This window comes from Mustelus asterias, chromosome 31 (assembly GCF_964213995.1).
Source record: "Mustelus asterias chromosome 31, sMusAst1.hap1.1, whole genome shotgun sequence".
Lineage (NCBI taxonomy): Eukaryota > Metazoa > Chordata > Chondrichthyes > Carcharhiniformes > Triakidae > Mustelus > Mustelus asterias.
The window spans coordinates 10,615,548-10,629,299 of record NC_135831.1 but is presented as its reverse complement, the minus strand read 5'-3'; positions in this window follow the sequence as shown (position 1 = coordinate 10,629,299).

Genomic DNA, 13,752 nt, shown 5'->3' with positions numbered 1-13,752 from the left:
TTTTCACATGTATTGGGATGCAGTGAAAAGTATTGTTTCTTGCACAGGAAACAGACAAAGCCTACCGTTCATAGAGAAGGAACCAAGAGAGTGCAGAATGTAGTGTTAGAGTCATAGCTAGGATGTAGGGAATGATCAACTTAATGCGAGATAGGTCCATTCAAACGTCTGATGGCAGCAGGGAAGAAGCAGATCTTGAGTCGGTTCGAACGTGACTTCAGACTTTTCTATCTTTTTCCCGACGGAAGAAGGTGGAAGAGAGAATGTCCGGGGTGCGTGGGGCCCTTTATTATGCTGACTGCTTTGTCACGCCAGCGGGAAATGTAGACAGAGTCAATGGATGGGACACTGGTTTGCGTGATAGATTGTGGTACATTCTCGACCTTTTGTAGTTTCTTGCTGTCTTGGGTAGACCAGGAGCCCAGACCAAGCTTGTGATACAACCAGAAAGAATGCTTTCTATGGTGCATCTGTGAAAGTTGGTGAGAATCGTAGCCGACATGTCAAATTTCCTTCGTCTTCTGAGAAAGTAGTGGCGTTGGTGGGCTTTCTTAATTATAGTGTCAGCATGGGGGGACCAGGACAGGTTGTTGGTGATTTGGACACCTAAGAACCTGAAGCTCTCGACCGTTTCTACTTCGGCCCCATTGATGTAGACAGGGGCACGTTCTCCTTTACGCTTCCTGAAGTCAATGACAATCTCCTGAATTCCTAAAATCAATGACATCTCCTGCAATCTCCTGAATTCCAGAAATCAATGACATCGATGACGATTACAATGGTGTTTGAGGAGAGAACAAAGAACAAAGACCAAAGATGTATACAGCAGAGGAACAGGCCCTTGGGCCCTCCAAGCCTGCACCGACAATGCTGCCCAATTAAACAGATTAAACAGTTTGTGTTTATACTCGCTGGAGTTTAGAAGGATGAGAGGGGATCTGATCGAGGGATATAAAATTTTAAAAGGGATTGATAAAGTACATGCAGACCAAATGTTTTCCCCTTGCAGGGCAATCTCGAACAAGAGGTCAAAGGTACAGGTTGAGAGGCGGCCGATTTAAAACTGAGATGAGTCAGAACTACTTCTCACAGAGGGTGGTGAATTTGTGGAACTCGCTGCCCCATAGCGCGGTGGAGTCTGAATCATTGAATGGATTCAAGAAGGAGATAGATATATTTCTAATTTTAAAAAGCGGGTTAAAGGGATATGGGGAACAGATGTGGAAGTGGATTGGAGACCAGGGAGAGATCAGCCATGATCTGATTGAATGGCAGAGCAGGCTCAAAGGGCTGAATGGCCTACATCTCCTCCTAATTCCTGTGTTGGGGAACAACAGTCAAGCTTTGTTCTCTGCCAAAAAACCTGCTAACCTGCTGAGACCACCAGAAGGAGGCAAACAACGATGGTTGAGGTGCAGTCAGAAGGAATACAAAGAAAAACAAAGAGCAGTACAGCACAGTAACAGGCCCTTCGGCTCACCAAGCATGCGCTGATCATGTTGTCCTATTTACCCCAACCGTCTGCATCCCTCTATCTCCAGTCTGTTCAGATGCCTATCCAGATAAGTCGTAAATGTGGCGAGCGTATCTGCTTCAACCACCTCACTTGGCAGTGCATTCCAGGCCCCCATCACCCTCTGTGTAAAAAAACTTTCCCCGCACATCTCTAGAATGTTCCAATTATATCTCACAGAGACTGATTTGAAATCTCACCTTTCTGTATCTTTTGCTCTGCACCTGCCCCTAATGTTCTCATATGTATGTTGCCTAATAATTTGATCGCCTTTTTACTTAAATGATCCTCAGCAGTATTCCGAACATACCTGATTTTAAAACTAAATCTGTAACTCGTTGTTTTAGAAAAGTTCATTTAAATGGATCTATCTTCACGGAAATACAACGTTTTCGCTCCCTGCAGCTAAAAGCCTTCGATGTCACAACTCTGAACGATGGATGAGATCCCATACCCTATACTTGGGAATAATGGGTCAAGTGTCATAGAACATAGAACAAAGAACAGTACAGCACAGGAACAGGCCCTTTAGCCCACTCTGCAGTGCCCAATATGATGCCGAATTAAACCAATCCCTTCACCCTAACCTTGGTCCATGTCCCTCTATTCCTTACAGATTCATTGTTTAAAAATGTCATTTGTGGGACATGGGTGTCGCTGGCTGGCCAGCATTTTTTGCCCATCCCTAGTTGTCCAAGGGCATTTGAGAGTCAACCACATTGCTGTGGCTCTGGAGTCACATTTTGGCCAGTCTGAGTAAAGACGGCAGATTTCCTACCCTAAAGGAACCAGATGGGTTTTTCCAACAATCGACAATGGGTCGTCAGTAGATTCTTAATTCCAGATATTTTTTATCGAATTCAAATTCCACCATATGTCATGTTGGAATTCAAATCCTGATCCCGAGAACATTAGCTAAGTTTCTGGATTAATAGTCCAGCGATAATACCACGAGACCATCGCCTCTCTTGTGCTGATCTAAAAGCCCCTTAAATGCCCCTATCATATCAACCTCCACCACCAACTGTGGCAGCGCGTTCCAGACGCCTACCACTCTGTGTGAAAAAATGTTGTCCCTCACATCTCCTTTGAACTTTCCCCCTCTCACCTTCAGTGTGTGTCCCCAAGTATTAGACATTTCAACTCTGGGGAAGAAAGATTCTGACTGCCAATCCTATCTCTGCGTCTTATCATTTCACAGACTTCGATCAGGTCTCCCCTCAGCCTCTGCCGCTGCAGAGAAAATAACCCTAGTTTGTCCAGCCTCTTCTTCCAGCTCAAAACCTCTAATCCAGGTGGCATCCTGGTAAACCTTTTCTGCACCCTCTCCAAAGCTCCATATCCTTCCTGTAATGTGGCGGCCAGAAGTGAACGCCATCTTCTAAGTGTGGCCGAACCAAAGTTTTATAAAGCTGCAACTTGACATGCTGACCTTTGGACTCAATGCCCCGAGCAATAAAGATGCTTGTCATACATCTTCTTTCGCGGCACGGTAGCATAGTGGTTAGCACTGCTGCTTCACAGTTCCAGGGTCCCGGGTTCGATTCCCAGCTCGGGTCACTGTCTGTGTGGAGTTTGCACATTCTCCTCGTGTCTGCGTGGGTTTCCTCCGGGTGCTCCGGTTTCCTCCCACAGTCCAAAGATGTGCGGGTTAGGTTAGGTTGATTGGCCAGGTTAAAAAAAATATTGCCCCTTAGAGTCCTGGGATGCGTAGGTTAGAGGGATTAGTGGGTAAAATATGTGGGGGTAGGGCCTGGGTGGGATTGTGGTCGGTGCAGACTCGATGGGCCGAATGGCCTCCTTCTGCACTGTAGGGTTTCTATGATTTATTTCTATATGTCTTCTTTCGCACCCTATCTACTTGTGTGGCCACTTTCAGGGAGCTATGGACTTCAACCCTAAGATCCCTCCAAACATCAATGTTATTCATGGTCCTGCTATTAACTGTATAGTTACCCTTAACATTAGATCTCACAAAGTGCAGCACCTCACACTTGGAATCAGAGAGCCATACATTACAGAAGAGGCCCTTCAGCCAAGCTAATTCAACATCAACACATTAGAAACACCTGAACTCCCACCTAATCCCATCTGCCAGCTCTTGGTCCATAGCCCCGAATGTTACGACGTGCCAAGTTCACATCCAGGTACTTTTTAAAATATGTGCTGCAACCCGCCTCCCCCACCCTCCAGGGCGGAGCATTCCAGACCCCACCACCTTCTGGGTAAAAAAAAGTTTTTCCTCACATCCCCATTAAACCTCCTGCCCCTCATTTTGAACCTATGAGCTCGTGGCTGACCCTTCAACTAAGGGGAACATCTGCTCCTAATCCACTCTGTCCACGCCCCTCATCACATTGAACACCTCAATCAGGTCGCACCTCAGTCTTCTCTGCTCCAACGAAAACAACCGAAGCCGACCCAAGCTCTCCCCATAATTTACATGTTCCATCCCAGACAGCATCCTGGTGAATCTCCTCTGCACCCCCTCCAGTGCGATCATGTCCTTCCTATAATGTGGCGACCAGAACTGTGCACAGTACTCCAGCTGTGGCCTCACCAAAGTTCTCCACAAAAGGGCACATTGGATGGATCTTTCTTTGATAATGCGTCCTTATAGTTTTCGTAAGAAAATGTGGTATTGCAATGAGGATTGTGGAGCTTGTGTGAGTGCGTGCAGTTGCAGCATTGAGACTCTTCCCTGTGTCATTATCCAATTGGAAATTCAAATGTTGGGAAAAGTCATTGACTGAGAGTCGATGACGTCACCTGTTTGGTCAGTGAGTGTAATGAAGCCAATTCAGCAAGGGAGGCAAATGACTCAACTGTTGGATTTTCTGTCCAATCTATCAAGCAGAATTTTCCTATAGTGTGTCACTTGGAGCATTGCTGCCGGCTGCAAACAGAACAGCCAGTAAATTATCCATTCTTGGAAGAGAGTGAGAAAGAAATGTCTCGGATTCCTGATCAAACTCAAGATCTTGTGGGCTATTTATGATGTTGAGAAGATTTACTGTCCGCTTCCAGGTGTGTTTGGTGTCCCTGGTAGGTTTCCACCAGGTGCCAGTTATTCAGTTCCAGAACGGGACGGGACTGACCAGACCATTTGTGTTATTGCGTTCCATTGTTTTGTTTAAATGTGAATTAATTGGCTTGACCTTGCCCATTTCATAATCCAGGATGCATTTCTCTGCTTATTTTACATTGAACCACGAGGTTCGTAGGAGCGCTCTGCTGGACACACCTGGACACTTGCCTTCACTCGAAGTCGGAAGAAATCTCACAGAAACCCACTTTCTGGCCATAATGACTGTGCTTATGCCTAGTTTCGGGAGCTGTTCGGAGGAGGAGGAGCAGTCTCTGGGTGAGTATAAAAACTCACTTTAACCCGGGGATCGGGGCCTAGTTTCGGGAGCAGTTCGGAGGAGGAGGAGCAGTCTCTGGGTGAGTATAAAAACTCACTTTAACCCGGGGATCGGGGCCTAGTTTCGGGAGCAGTTCGGAGGAGGAGGAGCAGTCTCTGGGTGAGTATAAAAACTCACTTTAACCCGGGGATCGGGGCCTAGTTTCGGGAGCAGTTCGGAGGAGGAGGAGCAGTCTCTGGGTGAGTATAAAAACCTAACGGTAACTTCCTGTTTTCCACTTTTTCTTTCTTCAAAAGTGACGTCAGAGGGAAGCTGTGATCTGATTGGTTGATAGCAAATCTGCCCCAAATTTAAAAAAAACACAGCTAAACTCATAAACTTAAATTAAATTAATTAATTAATTAGAGATGGCTGGTCAGGTGATGTGCTTGAGCTGCTTGATGTGGGAGCTGGCAGATCCCATTGCGAGCTACAGCGACCACATCTGCAGTAAGTGTTGGCTGCTTGAAAAACTCCGGCTCAGAGTTGATGAGCTGGAGTCTGAGCTTCAAACACTGAGGCACATCCGGGAGGGGGAGACTTACCTGGACACTGTGTTTCAGGAGGCAGTCACACCTGTCAGAGTAAATAGTTTAAATCCTGCCAGTGGCCAGGGACAGCAGGGTGTGACTGCAAGTCAGGCAGGTAAAGGGAACCAGCAGTCAGGAACTCAGGAGCCTCAGCCCTTGACCCTGTCCAACAGGTACGAGGCACTTGCTCCCTGTGTGGATGGCAAACAGGGCTGCAGGAAGGATGAGTCAGCTGACCAAGGCACCATGGTTCAGCAGGCCATTCAAGGGGAGGAAGTAAATAGGCAAGTTGTAGTTGTAGGGGATTCTATTATCAGGGGGATAGATAGGATCCTTTGTGAGCAGGATAGAGTGTCCCGCATGGTATGTTGCCTGCCCGGTGCTAGGGTGCGGGACATCTCTGACCGGCTTGAAAGGATACTGGAGAGGGAGGGGGAGGATCCAGTTGTTGTGGTCCATGTTGGTACCAACAACATAGGCAAGTCTAGGAAAGAGGACCTGTTTAGAGATTATAAAGAGCTAGGATTCAAATTAAAAAACAGGTCCTCAAGGGTCATAATCTCCGGATTACTGCCCGAGCCACGTGCAAATTGGCATAGGGAGGCAAGAATAAGGGAAGTTAACACGTGGCTGAAAGAGTGGTGTGGGAAAGAAGGGTTCTTTTTCATGGGACACTGGCATCAGTTTTGGGGCAGGGGGGACCTATACCGTTGGGATGGTCTCCACCTGGACCGAGCTGGGATCAGTGTTCTGGCGAAGAGAGTAAATGGGGTGGTCAATAGGACTTTAAACTAGAGATTGGGGGGGAAGGGAAAGTCAGGGAACCAAGAGGTGAAGGAATCAGTGGGAAGCGTAGCTGCTTAGGATTACAAAAAATCACGAAAAGACAGCACTCAGGAGAGGTTACGATAGTCCTGGAAAGGCTCAGTAAACCAAGGTCCACCACACTACGAAAACAAAAAGGGACGGTCAATAGGGAATTAAAGGTGCTATATTTAAATGCCCGCAGTGTCCGGAACAAGATATATGAGCTTGTGGCCCAGATTGTGACTGGCAGGTATGATGTGGTAGGCATCACAGAGACGTGGTTGCAGGGGGTTCAGGACTGGCAGTTAAACATCCAGGGATTCACAACCTATCGAAAAGACAGAGGGGTGGGTAGAGGGGGCGGGGTTGCCTTGTTAATTAGAAATGAAATTAAATCAATAGCACTAAACGACATAGGGTCAGACGATGTGGAGTCTGTGTGGGTAGAGTTGAGGAACCACAAAGGCAAAAAAACCATAATGGGAGTTATGTACAGGCCTCCTGACAGTGGTCAGGACCAGGGGCACAAAATGCACCACGAAATAGAAAGGGCATGTCAGAAAGGCAAGGTCACAGTGATCATGGGGGATTTCAATATGCAGGTGGACTGGGTAAATAATGTTGCCAGTGGACCCAAAGAAAGGGAATTCATTGAATGTTTACAGGACGGCTTTTTGGAACAGCTTGTGATGGAGCCCACGAGGGAACAGGCTATTCTGGACTTAGTGTTATGTAATGAGCCAGACGTGATAAAAGATCTTAAAGTAAGGGAACACTTAGGAAGCAGTGATCATAATATGGTAGAATTCAGTCTGCAATTTGAAAGAAGGAAGGCAGAATCAGATGTGAAGGTTCTACAGTTAAATAAAGGTAATTACAGGCGCATGAGGGAGGAACTGACAAAAATCGACTGGAAGCAGAGCCTAGTGGGAAAGACAGTAGAACAGCAATGGCAGGAGTTTCTGGGAGTAATTGAGGACACAGTGCAGAGGTTCATCCCAAACAAAAGAAAGGTTATCAGAGGGGGGATTAGGCAGCCATGGCTGACAAAGGAAGTCAGGGAATGCATCAAGGCAAAAGAGAGAGCCTATAATGTGGCAAAGAGTAGTGGGAAGTCAGAAGATTGGGAAGGCTATAAAAACAAACAGAGGATAACAAAGAGAGAAATAAGGAAGGAGAGGATCAAATATGAAGGTAGGCTAGCCAGTAACATTAGGAATGATAGTAAAAGTTTCTTTAAATACATTAAAAACAAACGGGAGGCAAAAGTAGACATTGGGCCGCTCCAAAATGACGCTGGTAATCTAGTGATGGGAGACAAGGAAATAGCTGAGGAACTTAATAAGTACTTTGCGTCAGTCTTCACAGTAGAAGACATGAGTAATATCCCAACAATTCAGGAAAGTCAGGGGGCAGAGTTGAATATGGTTGCCATCACAAAGGAGAAAGTGCTAGAGAAACTAAAAGGTCTGAAAATTGATAAATCTCCGGGCCCAGATGGGCTACATCCTAGAGTTCTAAAGGAGATAGCTGAAGAAATAGTGGAGGCGTTAGTTATGATCTTTCAAAAGTCACTGGAGTCAGGGAAAGTCCCAGAGGATTGGAAAATCGCTGTTGTAACCCCACTGTTCAAGAAGGGAACAAGAAAAAAGATGGAAAATTATAGGCCAATTAGCCTAACCTCAGTTGTTGGCAAAATTCTAGAATCCATCGTTAAGGATGAGATTTCTAAATTCTTGGAAGTGCAGGGTCGGATTAAGGCAAGTCAGCATGGATTTAGTAAGGGGAGGTCGTGCCTGACAAACCTGTTAGAGTTCTTTGAAGAGATAACAAATAGGTTAGACCAAGGAGAGCCAATGGATGTTATCTATCTTGACTTCCAAAAGGCCTTTGACAAGGTGCCTCACGGGAGACTGCTGAGTAAAATAAGGGCCCATGGTATTCGAGACAAGGTACTAACATGGATTGACGATTGGCTGTCAGACAGAAGGCAGAGAGTTGGGATAAAAGGTTCTTTCTCAGAATGGCAACCGGTGACAAGTGGTGTCCCGCAGGGTTCAGTGTTGGGGCCACAGCTGTTCTCTTTATATATTAACGATCTAGATGACGGGACTGGGAGCACTCTGGCCAAGTTTGCCGATGATACAAAGATAGGTGGAGGGGCAGGTAGTATTGAGGAGGTGGGGAGGCTGCAGAAAGATTTAGACAGTTTAGGAGAGTGGTCCAAGAAGTGGCTGATGAAATTCAACGTGGGCAAGTGCGAGGTCGTACACTTTGGAAAAAAGAATAGAGGCATGGACTATTTTCTAAACGGTGACAAAATTCATAATGCTAAAGTGCAAAGGGACTTGGGAGTCCTAGTCCAGGATTCTCTAAAGGTAAACTTGCAGGTTGAGTCCGTAATTAGGAAAGCAAATGTAATGTTGTCATTTATCTCAAGAGGCTTGGAATACAAAAGCAGGGATGTACTTCTGAGGCTTTATAAAGCACTGGTTAGGCCCCATTTGGAGTACTGTGAGCAATTTTGGGCCCCACACCTCAGGAAGGACATACTGGCACTGGAGCGGGTCCAGCGGAGATTCACACGGATGATCCCAGGAATGGTAGGCCTGACATAAGATGAACGTCTGAGGATCGTGGGATTATATTCATTGGAGTTTAGGAGGTTGAGGGGAGATCTGATAGAAACTTACAAGATAATGAACGGCTTAGATAGGATGGACGTAGGGAAGTTGTTTCCATTAACAGGGGAGACTAGGACGCGGGGGCACAGCCTTAGAATAAAAGGGAGTCACTTTAGAACAGAGATGAGGAGAAATTTCTTCAGCCAGAGAGTGGTGGGTCTGTGGAATTCATTGCCACAGAGGGCTGTGGAGGCCGAGACGTTGAGCGTCTTCAAGACAGAAATTGATAAATTCTTGATTTCTCGAGGAATTAAGGGCTATGGGGAGAGAGCGGGTAAATGGAGTTGAAATCAACCATGATTGAATGGTGGAGTGGACTCGATGGGCCGAATGGCCTTACTTCCGCTCCTATGTCTCATGGTCTTATGGTCTTATGCAAATGAGACTGCAACCACCAATCGCCTTCGCCGCTCTGCAGTGACGGCAAGTGTCCAGGTGAGGGCAGCAGAGCGGCGAAGGTGATTGGCGGTTGCAGTTTGATTTTCATAAGCGCAGTCACTGTGAACAGAAAGTGGGTTTCCGGGAGACTCCTTCTGACTACCAGTAAAAGCAAAGGTCCACGTGAGGGCAGGTCCTGGGGATTTATCTACCTTGACGCCCTTTAAGACTTTCAGCACCTCTTTCTCTGTAATATGTACACTCCTCAAGCCATCACTATTTATTTCCCCAAGTTCCCTCACATCCATGTTCTTCTCAACAATTAATACTGATGAAAAATATTCATTTAGGATCTCACCCTTCTCTTATGGATCCGCAGATAGATGACCTTGTTGATCCTTAAGAGGCCCTCCTCTCTCCATTGTTAGTCTTTGCTCTTTATGTATTTGTAGAAGCTCTTTGGATTCTCCTTTGCCTTATCTGCAAAACAATGTCGTGTCGCCTTTTGCCCTCCTGATTTCTCTCCCAACTCTACTCCTACACCCCCTATACTCTTCAAGGGATTCACTTGATCCCAGCTGCCTATGCATGTCATGGGCCTCTTTCTTCTTCTTGACAAGGGCCTCAATATCCTGAGTCATCCAGGGTTCCCTACTTCTGCCAGCCTTGCCCTTGACTCTAAGAGGAACGTGTTTACCCTGAATCCTCGTTAACACACTTTCGAAAACGTACCACTTACCAGACGTCCATTCGGCTTCCCACAGACTCCCCCAATTAACTTTTGAAAGTTACTGCCTGATACCATCAAGGTTGGCCTTGCCCCAATTTAGAATTTTGACTTTTGGGCCAGACCTATCATTCTCCATAACTATCTTGAAACCGATAGAATTATGGTCAATTGTCCCAAAGTGATCCCTCACTAACACTTCTGTCACCTGCCCTTCCTTATTTCCCAAGAAAGGAATAATCTCATTAACGATAGTCAGCATGGTTTTGTGAGAGGGAGGTCATGCCTCACTAGCCTGGTGAAGTCTTTTGAAGAAGTGACTCGAATGGTTTACGAGGGAAGGGCCGTGGATGTCGTCTATATGGAAGTTAGACAAAGTCCCTCATGGTCGGCTGGTACAAAAGGTTGGATCTCATGGGATAAAAGGGGGAGGTGGCTAGATGGGTGGAGAACTGGCTTGGTCACAGAAGACAGAGGGTGGTAGTGGAAGGATCTTTTTCTGGCTGGATGCCTGTGACTAGTGGTGTTCCGCAGGGCTCTGGTATTGAGATCTCTGCTGTTTGTGATTTATATAAACTATCTGGAAGAAGGTGTACCTGGGGTGATCAGTAAATTTGCGGACGACACGAAAATGGCTGGATTTGCAGATAGTGAGGAACATGGTCAGAGGCTACAGAAGCATATAGATAGGCTAGAAATTTGGGCAAGGAAATGGCAGATGGAGTTCAATCCACATGAATGCGAAGTGATGCATTTTGGTAGAACTAACGTAGGGGGGAGCTATAAGATAAATGGCAGAACCATAAAGGATGTAGATACGCAGAGAGACCTTGAAGGATCCACAGATCCTTGAAGGTGACGTCACAGGTGGAGAAGGTAGTGAATAAGATATATGGCATGCTTGCCTTTATAGGACGGGACATCGAGTATAAAAGTTGTGGTCTGGTGTTGCAGTTGTATAGAACGTTGGTTCGGCGGCATTTGGAATACTGCGCCCAGTTCTGGTCGCCACACTACCAGAAGGGCGTGGAGGCTTTAGAGAGAGTGCAGAGGAGGTTTACCAGGATGTTAGCTGGTATGGAAGGGCTTAGTTATGAGGAGAGATTGGGTAAACCGGGGTTGTTCTCACTGGAAAGACGGAGGATGAGGGGGTGACCTAATAGAGGTGTATAAAATTATGAAAGGCACAGATCGGGTGAACGGTGGGAAGCGTCTTCCTAGGTCGGTGCTTACGTTCACGAGGGGTCATAGGTTCAAGGTGAGAGGGGGCAGGGGAGGTTGAACACTGATGTCAGAAGGACGTATTTTACACAGAGGGTTGTGGGGGCCTGGAATGCGCTGCCGGGCAAGGTGGTGGAGGCGGACACACTGGGAACGTTTAAGACTTATCTATATAGCCACATGAACGGAGTGGGAATGGAGGGATACAAAAGAATGGTCTAGTTTGGACCAGGGAGCGGCACGGGCTTGGAGGGCCGAAGGGACTGTTCCTGTCCTGTCTTGTTCTTTGTTCTTCTGTTTTGTAGGAGGTCATGTTTTGCCCCCTCTCGAGTCGGTCCATCCACATACTGAATGAAAAATTCCTCCTGAATACACTAAACAAATTTCTCTCCATCCATCCCTTTAATACTATGGCTGTCCCACTCAATGTTTCGAAAGTTAAAATCTCTGAATATTACCACCCGATTATTCTTGGAGCTACCTGTAATCTCCTTACCTATTTCCTCCTCGATTTCCCGCGGACTATTTGGGGGCCTATAGTACAACCCTATCAAAGTGATTTCCCCTTCTTATTTCTCAGGTCAACACATGCAGACTCAGTGGCCGAACCCTCGGATATATCGCCTCTCAGTACGGCCGTGATGCATTCCCTAATCAAAAGTGCAACTCCTCCTTCTCTCTTACCTCATGTTCTATCTTTCCTATCGCATCTGTACCTGGAACATTTAGCTACCTGTCCTGTCCCTCCCTTTGCCATGTTTCAGTAATTGGTATAATATCCCAGTCCCACGTACCCATCCATGCCCTGAGTTCATCTGACTTGCCCGTCAGGCCTCTTTCATTGAAATAAAGGCAGTTTAGTCTAGATTTCCCTTGTCCACCGTCTTGCTTTTGCCTGATCTGTCTGGTACTAGGATTACTGACACTGCCTTTAGTACTTAACGTGCTCGCTGCAACTTCTGTGCTGTCCTCACAATTCTCTTCTGTGTCCCTACTGCTTTAGATTCCACCCCCCTGCCAAACTAGTTTAAACCCTCCCGAGTGGCTCACGCAAATCTTCCCGTCAGGATGCTATTCCCCCGCCAGTTCAGTTGTAACCCGTCCCTCTTGAACAGGTCAGCCCTTCCTGAGAAAAGATTCCAATGATCCAAAATTCTAAATCCCTGACCCCTGCACCAGCTCTCAAGTCAGGCATCCATCTGCCTAATCTTCCTATTCATACTCTCACTAGCAGGTGGCAGCGGTAGTATTCATGAAATTACTACCTTCGTGGTCTGGCACTTTCTCCTTCTGCCTAACTCTCTGTATTCACATTTCAAGCCCTCATCCATTTTCCTACAAAGAACAAAGAACAAAGAACAATACAGCACAGGAACAGGCCCTTCGGCCCCCCAAGCCCGCGCCGCTCCCCGGTCCAGGATTGAATCCTGAATCCAGGATCCCCGCCCAATTTTCCAGCCTATCTACATACCAATATCCTATCCACCGAGCTGTCCCTCACAGCTACGATGCTTTGTTCATTACAACCTATTAACTTACCCCCACCCCCCCATTCCAGACCATGTGATCTCCAGGGAGAGGCAAAAACCCAGAGTGAAAAACCCCAGGGCCAATATGGGGAAAAAAAAATCTGGGAAATTCCTCTCCGACCCCCTGAGGCGATCGAAACGAGTCCAGGAGATCACAATGGCCCTGATCGGAAAATGCTTCCCAACCCTAGTCATTTCCACTTCCACGAACACCATATGAATTCCCTGCCCCCGAGACAGGTTCCCAACTATCCGCAGTCTCACTCTGTACTGGCACCAGCAAGATGATCATAGAATGAAGCCTTGAAACGAGAAACCAGGAACAATTAGCCCGCGCAGCTCCCTGGTCCAAACTAGACCACTCTTTTGTATCCCTCCATTCCCACTCCGTTCATATAGCTGTCTAGATAGGTCTTAAACGTTCCCAGTGTGTCCGCCTCCACCACCTTGCCCGGCAACACATTCTAGGCCCCCACGACCCTCTGTGTGAAATATGTCCTTCTGATATCTGTGTTAAACCTCCCCCCCTTCACCTTGAACCTATGACCCCTCGTGAACGTCACCACCGACCCGGGGAAAAGCTTCCCACCGTTCACCCTATCTATGCCTTTCATAATTTTATACACCTCTATTAAGTCTCCCCTCATCCTCCGTCTTTCCAAGGAGAACAACCCCAGTTTCCCCAATCTCTCCTCATAACCAAGCCCCTCCATACCAGGCAACATCCTGGTAAACCTCCTCTGTACTCTCTCCAAAGCCTCCACGTCCTTCTGGTAGTGTGGTGACCAGAACTGGACGCAGTATTCCAAATGCGGCCGAACCAACGTTCTATACATCTGCAACATCAGACCCCAACTTTTATACTCTACCTATGACGTTGGTACCAATATGTACAACGATCCCTGCCTGCTCACCCTCTCCCTTAAGAATGTCCTGCAATCGCTCAGAGACGTCCTTGA